The sequence below is a fragment of the Myotis yumanensis genome, unplaced genomic scaffold, assembly GCF_028538775.1.
Source record: "Myotis yumanensis isolate MYYU_CA2020_CCGP unplaced genomic scaffold, mMyoYum1.0.hap1 SCAF_3, whole genome shotgun sequence".
NCBI classification, from domain to species: domain Eukaryota; kingdom Metazoa; phylum Chordata; class Mammalia; order Chiroptera; family Vespertilionidae; genus Myotis; species Myotis yumanensis.
Genome location: NW_027223754.1, coordinates 50,895,755 through 50,906,582, shown reverse-complemented (window position 1 = coordinate 50,906,582; position 10,828 = coordinate 50,895,755). Strand labels below are relative to the sequence as shown.

At 39.3% G+C, this 10,828-nt stretch overlaps 1 non-coding gene across 1 annotated transcript; it reads left to right on the top strand.

Annotated features, from left to right (window-relative positions):
- The first annotated feature begins 10,312 nt into the window (after window positions 1-10,312).
- Window positions 10,313-10,414, top strand: LOC139007786 (U6 spliceosomal RNA). Its single transcript, XR_011470948.1, has one exon. It is a non-coding gene; the product is annotated as a U6 spliceosomal RNA (small nuclear RNA).
- The last annotated feature ends 414 nt before the right edge of the window (window positions 10,415-10,828 follow it).

Sequence of the window (10,828 nt, the reverse complement as noted above, 5' to 3'; positions counted from 1 at the left end):
AGCAGGAGGTCACAGTTCAATTCTCGGTCAGGGCATATGCCTGGGTTGCATGCTTGACCCCTATTAAGGGGCATGCAGGAGGCAGCTGATCGATTGATCAATGATTCTCTCTCATCATTGATGTTTCTATCCCTCTCTCCCTCTCCCTCTTTGAAATCAATAAAAACATATTTTTAAAAAAAGAAGCATTAAAAGCTAGCTCATGATCAAAAAAATTTTCTGGAAATTTTAGAGCAATAACAAGTTATTTTCAATACTTTGATTTTTTTTTTAACAGAAGATATAATGAGAGAAAGAGAGAGAGAGTTAGAGAGAAACATTTAATTAACTCTAATGGATACACTAGCATGATGATAAATCTGAAAAAGAAAGTGAGTGTGTGAAGTATTCATAGTGTTTGAAAAAAAACAAGTTTGAATAACTACTTTAGTTATAAAATTAAAGTTCTGTAGGACAATAAAACTTTAATTTTGGGGATTTTCTTATAAATAGAACTTAATTGCAACTCTATCATACATGGGTCATTTGATCATTTTTGTTGTTTAAGTAGCTACCAGGTACAATTACAGAAATGTAAAATACCTGATCAATAGTAGAGTAAATAATTTCTAAAACAAAAAGGTACACACTCCTCCAACAGAGAATTTTGAGCAGGAATGGAGATTGTGGGTTGTCTAGCCTGACACTGAAGAAGCAGACAGAAACCTCTTTACCTCTGCAATTATTGAATATTTTTAAAACATACAAAACCCTCAATCTGACCATTTACTATTATGACTAGACTAGAGGCCCAGTGCACAAAATTTATGCACTGGGGGGTGGGGTTGTCCCTTAGCCCAGCCTGTACCCTCTCCAATCTGGGACATCCCTCTCACAATCCTGGACTGCTGGCTCCCAACCGCTTGCTTGCCTGCCTGCCTGATTGCCCCTAACTGCTTCTGCCTGCCAACCTGATCACCCCCTAACCACTCCCCTACCAGCCTGATCGACGCCTAACTGTTCCCCTGCCAGCCCGATTGGCCCCAACTGCCCTCCCCTGCTGGCCTGATTGCCTCCCAACTGCCATCCCCTGCAGGCCTGGTAACCCCTAACTTCCCTCCCCTGCTGGACTGATCTCCCACAACTGCCCTCCCCTGCAGGCCATCTTGTGCCCACATGGGGGCAGCCATCTTGTGTGTTGGAGTGATGGTCAATTTGAATACTGGTGGTGATTAATTCACATATCAGGGTTAATTAGCATATCCTTCTCTTATTATTGTGTTGGAGTGGTGGTCAATTTATATACTGGTCATGACTAATTAGCATATCTGGTCATGACCAATTTGCATATTACCCTTTTATTAGTATAGATTTTCAGAATTAAGGGAAGGAAACTCAGACACTTTTTTTTTTTTTAGGTTTAGCCTGTAATCCTTTTTTCCCCCCGACAGCTTACTTTCATATCTTCTCAAAGACTGATCTAATTCCACTCTGGGAGAAGGTATGGTGGTCGAGAGCTTCATTTTCATTCTGCAAAAAGGTGGACCCTCTGTTTATTGATGATCTATCTGCTTCTCCTAAATGGCTTCTGTTGAGCTATGCATCATTCACTGCCTTTTTGCACTTTCTTTCTAATATCTAACTTTTTGCCTTTCACTGCAGGCTTTTGTTTCTGATGAGTTTATTCTGCACCTCCATAAGTAAACACAGCAGGCATGTCACCTATTCTACTCTCTGATTACCTCGTGACTCATCTTTTATGTACGGAAGTCACCCAAGTTCGCTCTGGACCTCCATACATAACCACAGCACGCCACTCTTTATACTTTACACCCTCTCACCATGCCTCTAAATGGGAAATTGCTCCGTGAGGCTTGTCACATATTCAGCTTCCCCAGAAGCAAGGGGCAATCAGATCTGGAGTTCCCACATTTTATGGGGATTTTATCACTCCACTTAAATCTTCACTGAGATTTCAATAGGAGTATTGCACTACTCTGTAGGTCTCATCTCTGCTTCTAAATCACTTCCTTCACCAGAAAAATGTAAATAATTTTTAAGGGTGGTCTGTTGTTTTATTTATTATCTTTCTAGGCTATCTTTATGGCATAACCATTATGAGCTTATTCTTGCCGAGTATAGCATTTTAAATTGCAAAGTAGTTCTTTCTCGTCAAAAGTGTTGGCTTTACAATAGCTATTTTAGGAGAAAAAAGCTATTTTAGAATATGGAGTGATAAATCTTACTTTTTCCTTCTTTCTGATTTCTTTTTAAATATCATCCTCTTATTAATAAATGATATTGAAACATTGAATACAGCTGATTGATTCAAAGCAATAAGGCAGATATAGAGGAGAAAGATTGAAGAAACAGTGAAAATTTGAGATTAATGCCAACATGTATTTCAACCACATTTGCCTTTTTATTGTCTATAATTTAGTTATCTGTTTTTTAGGTTCATCCTTAATGTACAGTACAATAAGTCACTCTTAAATTTTTAACTATTTATTACTAGAGGCCTGATGCACGAAATTCATGCAAGGGTAGGCCTTCCCAGCCCCAGCTGCCAGGGCCCTCGCAATCCTGGCTGCCTCGCAGCCTTGCCCCCCGTCCCACACCTGCCTTGGCCTGGTGCTGCCCGCATCTGCCTCCACACACTCCCGGTTCCCCGGTTCCGTGGAGCCCCCCAATGTGGCGATGGCGAGCCCCCCAACCAATCGCATTGCACCCACCTTGGCTGGCCTGGTGCCAGTGTGTGTCATAGCGTGGTTGTCTGGAAGGTCGTTCTGCTGTTTGGTCAATTTGCATATTAAGCTTTTATTATTATAGATTGACTGGCAAACCCACTAGAACAAATAAAGACATTAGGAAAGAAATGCAAATCTACTATGCTAACCCTGTGCTGCTCACAGTGACTATTTGAAGTGTAACAATAAAATGGCCTCTCTGTGCTTAATGTCATCATTGTTTTCAAAATCACAATCTATTTTTTTTTGTTTATATTGGGATTATAACTTCCCTGTAAAGTTCTCTTTCATTGTTTTTTTATTTCTTTTTTAGGAATGCCAAATTAAATAACATTTTTCTTATAACAGTATAAACTGAAATATCATATATTAATAATTCCTACTAAATTCTTATTAAAAATTTTTGCACAGAGTCATCAATCCCCTCATGGACTTTAATAGGGTTAAATGATTTCTAGATTATTATAGAGTTGTTATTTTTGAGAGCTCCTCAAATCAGTTCATTGATACGTATTTTCTCCTTGTCCTCTCTCTTTGTTAAAAATTTGTGATGCCCAAGAAATTATATTTATGTATATGTACATACATTATATATATATTAAATTGAGTCCTTATAAATTTTAAAATTATTTTTAGGTGCAGGAGGAGAAACCAAGATGGCGGCATAGGTTAACGCCGGAGTTTGCTGCCTCGAACAACCACTTCAAAAATACAACTAAAAGACGGAACGGACATCATCCAGAACCACAGGAAGGCTGGCTGAATGGAAGTTCTACAACTAGGAGGAACCGAGAATCAGAGGAGGAGCAGTGCTGAAGTAAAATACTAAGGTGCAGAGTGCACGTGGTGGGGGCTGGTGGCTGAGGGCGCGGTTGTCTGTTTCAATCCGGAGGGAGCCTCAGACTCAGAGCTCCAGATCCGGGTGAGTCTCTAGGGACCCAGACTCAAACGGGAGAAGCAGGACTGTCTGGCTACGGTCCCTCCGAGGTTTGAAGCTGTCACTGGGACAGAGAGGCAGAGCCCCTGGGGACGGACTGAGAGCAGCCATAACTGCTCCCTCCTCTGCCCTGTTGATCCCGTGGGACCCGCCCCACCCAAGCCCTGCGCAGAGGCATTTGCCGGATAGCCTCAGGCAAAGGCTAGATTAGCACCTCCCTAGAGGACACAAGTTCTTCCACTGCAAACACAGCTGATTATCACAGCCAGTCGGCCTGGAGGTCAAATCCCTCCAGTATTAACTATAACAATCAAGGCTTAACTACAACAAGAATGCGCACAAAGACCACTAGGGGGTGTACCAAGAAAGCGTAAAAAATGCAGAGACAAAGAAACAGGACAAAACTATCAAGGGAGGATATTGAGTTCAGAACCACACTTTTGAGGTCTCTCAAGAGGCTTCTATAGTCTGTCGATAAACTTGATGAGATGTACAGGAAATCTAATGAGACCCTCGATGGTGTGATAAAGGACCATCTAGAAAGTAAGCATACACTGACTGAAATAAAGAATATTATACAGACTCCCAACAGCAAACCAGAGGAGCGCAAGAATCAAGTCAAAGATTTGAAATGCGAAGAAGCGAGAAACACCCAACAGGAAAAGCAAAATGAAAAAAGAACCCAAAAATACGAAGATAGTGTAAGGAGCCTCTGGGACAGCTTCAAACGTACCAACATCAGAATTATAGGGGTACCAGAAGATGAGAGAGAGCAAGATATTGAAAACATATTTGAAGAAATAATGACAGAAAACTTCCCCCGCCTGGTGAAAGAAATGGACTTCCAAGTCCAGGAAAAGCAGGGAACCTCAAACAAAAGGAATCCAAAGAGGAACACACCAAGACACATCATAATTAAAATGCCAAGAGCAAAAGACAAAGAGAGAATCTTAAAAGCAGCAAGAGAAAGAAACTCAGTTACTTACAAGGGAATACCCATACGACTGTCAACTGATTTCTCAACAGAAACTTTGCAGGCCAGAAGGGAGTGGCAAGAAATATTCAAAGTGATGAATGCCAAGAACCTACAACCAAGATTACTTTATCCAGCAAAGCTATCATTCAGAATTGAAGGTCAGATAAAGAGCTTCACAGATAAGGAAAAGCTAGAGGAGTTCATCACCACCAAACCAGTATTATCTGAAATGCTGAAAGGTATCCTTTAAGAAGAGGAAGAAGAAGAAAAAGGTAAAGATACAAACTATGAACAACAAATATGCATCTGTCAACAAATGAATCTAAGAATCAAGTGAATAAATAACCTGATGTACAGAATGAACTGATGATTATAATGAATCAGGGACATAGAAAGGGAATGGACTGACTATTCTTGGGGGGAAAAGGGGTGTGGGAGATGCGGGAAGAGACTGGACAAAAATCGTGCACCTATGGATGAACATAGTGGGTGGGGAGTGAGGGCGGAGGGTGGGGTGGGAGCTGGAAGGAGGGGATTTATGGGGGGAAAAAAGAGGAACAAATGTAATAATCTGAACAATAAAGATTTAATTAAAAAAATTATTTTTAAATTAGAATTAGACTTAGAATTAGAGGGTGGTCTCTTGGGTATGGAGTTCTAGGGTCAAAATATTTTTTTCTTAAACTTTACCAAATTTATATATTTGTCCTCCTCTATGAGTATTTTAGAATATTACTAGTTATTTATTTATTTAAAATACATTTTTATTGATTTCAGAGAGGAAAGAAGAGGGAGAGAAAGATAAAAACATCAATGATGAGAGAGAATTATTGATCGACTGCCTCCTGCATGCCCCACATTGAGGATGGAGCCTGCAACCAGGGCATGTCTCCTTCTGGTTTATAGGTCAACACTCATCCACTGAGCCACACTGGCTGGGCTCCAGTAAAAATGATTAAGAAAGGATTGGTAGTTAATGAAATCCATAACAAGTAACAGGCCTGGTAGATGAATAACTAATTATTGTCCTGGATTTGTTTTATTCAAGTGTTAGAGTACAGTTTTATTTCTGAACAACTGACTGAAATATTGTATTCATACCAAATTCTAGTCATACACTGTTCCCACACCTTCTCTTTTCCAGAGGCTTCACTGAAATATTACTTTGTGCCACCAAACCTTATTTTCCCCAAAGTTTCTATTACTCATTTATCTATTTAAACCTGCCTTTCCTGAAACACATTCTATTTGAAATGCTTCCCAAACTTAAAGCAACCAGTTTGCTAGACAATTTTAAAGAAAGAACATTGTTTGAAAATTATGTAATATTTTAGTTGAAGTTCTGCTATTGCTTCAAAATATCACCCTGTTTTCACATGCTGTTACACTTCCCTTCTTTCATAAAGGAAGACATAATGACAGGCCTTGTCTGAATGCTCGCAAGGTTCAGTACAAATGGTGGCCCACATACCATATGTACAAATATATCAGAGTTACAAGTGAAGTTAATAGGTTGTGAAATATAGTATATTTTATCTTTCTACTTCGACAAATACACCTTCATAAAGTCCTGGATAGTCAGGTTTGCGTTTGAAAATACTGAATTTCTTTTAGTGCCAGAAAGGTGTCTCTCTCCATGGTACCAGGGAAACAGCCAGCCCTGGCCTCTGGCCTTTCCATTCCTGGCGCCCTCCTGCAGTATGAGAATCCTTGAACACATGCTGGTGGACCAGTTGCCTACATGACCAAATGTTGTTCATGTACTCAGAAAACAGGTCCTTTTGGCCACTATCAATGAGGACAGGCCTGGGTATAAGTCCATGCAGACTTGAATAATTGTCTCAGAGCCAATTGAATTCAGAATTTCAGTCTGAGGTGCCCAGGGCATGATGAACAGAACTGGAGGTAGGGGCTCTAAGTGGGAATGTTCCTGTGGCCTATGAGGAGGGGTATGTGTAGAAATGGAATCCAGTAAGGCTCCTAAAAAGGTGGCTGATGCATTTGACATTTTGCCAGGGAAGTAGAAAGTAGTGCCTTGTCATGTGGGGGCACTTATGTTGATGAAGTGGTAGCCTCCCAGTGCAATATGGGTAAACTATCCGAATATCATGGGACAGAAAACTCACAGATGGATTTAAGGTAAATGAAACATTTAGTTTATCAACTTAAATTGAAACGCACAGAGAAAAGTAAGGAGAAAGATATTGGGGAGGTAAATATACATAGAAAAATGTATTCATTGTTCAAATAATCACATTGTCTGAATCCTGAGTTATGTGATGTTCATATGTTTTCTCACTCACTTTTTTCTCTCCCCACCATCGGCTTTTCCGCAGATGGTTTGGTTACAAGAAGCAGAATTGAGGTTTGAGCAAAGGGGCCCCAACAGATGGCCAATGATACATTCACATTTTCTATTATAATAGGTAAAAATATGCCTTGCCAATAGCTGCAGTTTGCCAATTATCCTGCTGAGTAGTTATGAGTTTTAGCTTCATTTTTGGGGCTGAGCACATATGGGCAGAATCCAACCATACTGAGTCTCACCAATGGGTGGCCAATTTAGGGGAGACATAGCTGTTGGCCCAGATGTGACATAATCATGGCTTGTTTTTTCATGTCTATTAAAAGAGACACATTTCTTGCATCAAATTTTCTCTTTATTACTATTATCCTTGTTGTTTTTTATATTTAACTTACTGTACGTTTAACAAACTTCTGGAATCTAAGTCTCTTATGCCACCAGCACACTCTGTATACTTAAAGCATCCGATGAGAGCATCTACTAGTATATATCATGAGCCAATAAATTACTTATTATTTATGTTTTTTTTCTTATGAGTTTCACGCTTCTAATTTTTTTTTTCTCATTGTTTTTAACAAAACTAGATATTTCCAACTAGTACAGTGGTCAGCAAACTGCGGCCCCTTGAGTGTGGCTCTTCCACAAAATACCATGTGCGGGCACGCACGTACAGTGCGATTGAAACTTCGTGGCCACACTCAAGGGGCCAAAGAGCCGCATGTGGCTCACGAGCCATAGTTTGCCGACCACTGAACTAGTACAGCAATTTCACATCACATATTGAGATTTCCATATTCTTTAATAGTAATAACTGTTTTTGGAATGGATTTAATGATAAAATCCTTCATTTTGTCATCTAAGTAAAAAAATAAACTATGGCATCTTGAAAACATTTTTTAGAAGATATTACAATTTAAGGTGGAATAAAATCTAAAAATGCTACAAAATTGTGGGACTACTTTGTCCTTATTTTTCTTCTTCTATTTTTTTCTAATCTGCTATTAAGTCTATAGCCATAAGAAAACACAACATTGCTTTGAAGTAGACAATAAAATAGTCAATAAAAATAATCAACATCCTGAGTTTTTCTTCTTTTTTTAATATACTTTATTGATTTTTTACAGAAAGGAAGGGAGAGGGATAGAGAGTTAGAAACATGGATGAGAGAGAAACATCAATCAGCTGCCTCTTGCAACCCCCTACTGGGGATTTTCCCCGCAACCAAGGTACATGCCCTTCACCGGAATCAAACCTGGGATCCTTGAGTCCCCAGGCCGATGCTCTATCCACTGAGCCAAACTGGCTAGGGCCTGAGTTTTTCTTTGCTATTTACTCTGAAATGCTCTAATGGAGAAGTACAAGTTTAAAAAAGAAAAGGAAAATATCAAACTTAGCTCTGTCACTCTGAGTTAGCAAAGGTCAAATTTCAGCAGATGAGAAATGTTTTAAATCAGAGCCAATGTAAATTTTATATAAAATATGTTTATTGTTCCTTTTAGTAATAAAATAAATAAAGGTAATTTTATACTTAGTTCATCAGTGATAAGCATTTCTGTAATTGTAATTCATGGCATGCTTTTATTCTAAATACTTATCAGATTCTATTAAACACTATTTCTTTCCATTTTACCTTTCAACTAGATGTGAACAAATAACTTTTGAATATTTAGTAGTTTCTGTTTTCCAGAAGATCCTCATTAGACCATATTTAGCTAAAGCTGTTCATGTAGTAAATGAATGTCTGCCATTCAGAACTAACACCCGGCAACAGAATGTTACAATAACTTCTTCTATTTTTGCTGCAATAAACATATTTTAAGTTCATAGAGTTTTGCAATTATTTATAATAAATTCTTATTCAATTAACTGATCACAATTTACATGAGGTGATTCTTTATTTGGGTTCTTATTTGCATTAATTTACACCCATATATTCACATGCAAATAAGCTTTGTATAATTATTTGTGTGGTAGAAAATGGCAATATCAAAATTTATTAGTATAATTAGAACCAGCTCAATAGCAGACGTTAGTTTAATTCTTTAGTTCTTTAGTTTACTTCTTTTCTATGATAATTCTGGAGTAGGGAAGCAAACTAAATCTACTTCATATTTTAGAGTACATTATCATCTTTGGTTGTAAAGCCTAATCTCTTGTGTTGTTGAGGGAGTATAAATTATGGGTTCTGGGGATACTGTAGTGAACAAAACCACCATATTCTCTGCCATTATTCTAGTGGTAGAGACAGAAGAATGACAATAGACTATTAACCTATGCCAGTCAGTAATAAGTGCCTCAGAGAAAGATAATGGTGAGGTGATGTGAAATGCTGGGGCAGGACAAAAGTGCACCATGGTAATAAAATTACTTCCTCATAAGCTAAGACATATAAGAAGAGAGTGAACAACACATGATGCTATGAAAAAGTAATGAGCATTAATAATCCTATATAATAAAAGCCTAATATGCTAAGTGTCCAGTGGTCCAGTGACCAGTCAACTGTTCAACCTATCAAAGCTTAATATGCTAATGCTATGCTAAGGCCACTCAACCGCTCACTATGATGTGCACTGATCACCAGAGGCAGACAGTCGACTGGTCGATCAGTTGCTATGATGTGTACTGACCAAGAGGGGGCAAACAGTTGGCCGATCGACCAGTCGCTATGACATGCACTGACCACCAGGGAGCAGATGCTCCAACTGGTAGGTTAGCTTGCTGCTGGGGTCTGGCCGATTGGGACTGAGTGAGATGGGCTGGACACACCCTGGAGCCCTCCTGCGGTCCCTCCCCAAACAATCGTGCACCGGTGGGGTCCCTCAGCCTTGTCTGCACACTCTCACAATCCGGGACCCCTCGAAGGATGTCGGAGAGCCGGTTTTGGCTTGATTTCACAAGTCCCTCCCCTCGGGAGGGCTCCAGATGCAGGGCTCATGTCTGGTGAGCACTGCTGCGTCAGCATGAGCCTCTCACAATCGAGACTGATTGGGTGCGAGCCTGTGGCAGGCGCAGTGGGGCTGGGATGAACGGGAGCAGCAGGTAGGAGCTGCAGGCAGTCTTGGACTGTGGGTTTTAACCTGATCCCCACAGACCACCCCAAGGGACCCCACCAGTGTATGAATTCGTGCACCAGGTCTCTAGTAACAACAAAAATAATAACAATAATTGTTTTAAAGGATAGAACTGATTGTTGTCTAGCAAGAGCTCTATGTGACTGATGTATCAATAATAGAATGTTTAATCTAATGTGGCTGATGCATCAAGATGGAGTTTTAGAAGATGAAGTCATAGAATGAGGGTGGGAAAATAAGATTAAAACCTTAGGATATCGAAGTACTTTGGCTTTGACTCTCATTGAAAAGGGAAAATAGGGTGCTCACAAATATACTAAAATTGGAATAATACAGAGAAGATTAGCATGGCCCCTGTGCAAGGACGACACACAAATTTGTAAAGCATTCCATATTAAAAAAAAAGGGAGGGGGGAGATTTGTATGAATTAAAGCAAAAAAGAGACATGCTTTCTCCTCAGTTTTTAGTAGGTCATTCTGGTTGCATTGCAAAGAAGAGACTCAGCAATGAATGACAGAAGCATGGATACCAGGTAGGCACTTTTGCAAAAATCCGGGTGTGGTATTGCACTATCTAGACCAAGATTAAAGTAGTAGAGGAGGAGGTTTGTAGGTATAAAGTACATGGATCATAAGCCCAATATTGTAAAAGTTGCATAATCTCTTCTAGTTTCAGTATCCTCATCTATAAATTGATTGTATATGCAAAATGGAGGTAATATATGTAAAGTGTAAGAAAAAAATACTGAAGTAGAATACAACTTAAATAATTTATTAACTTTGTTTAATATTGCGTGTGGATACAAAAGAAGA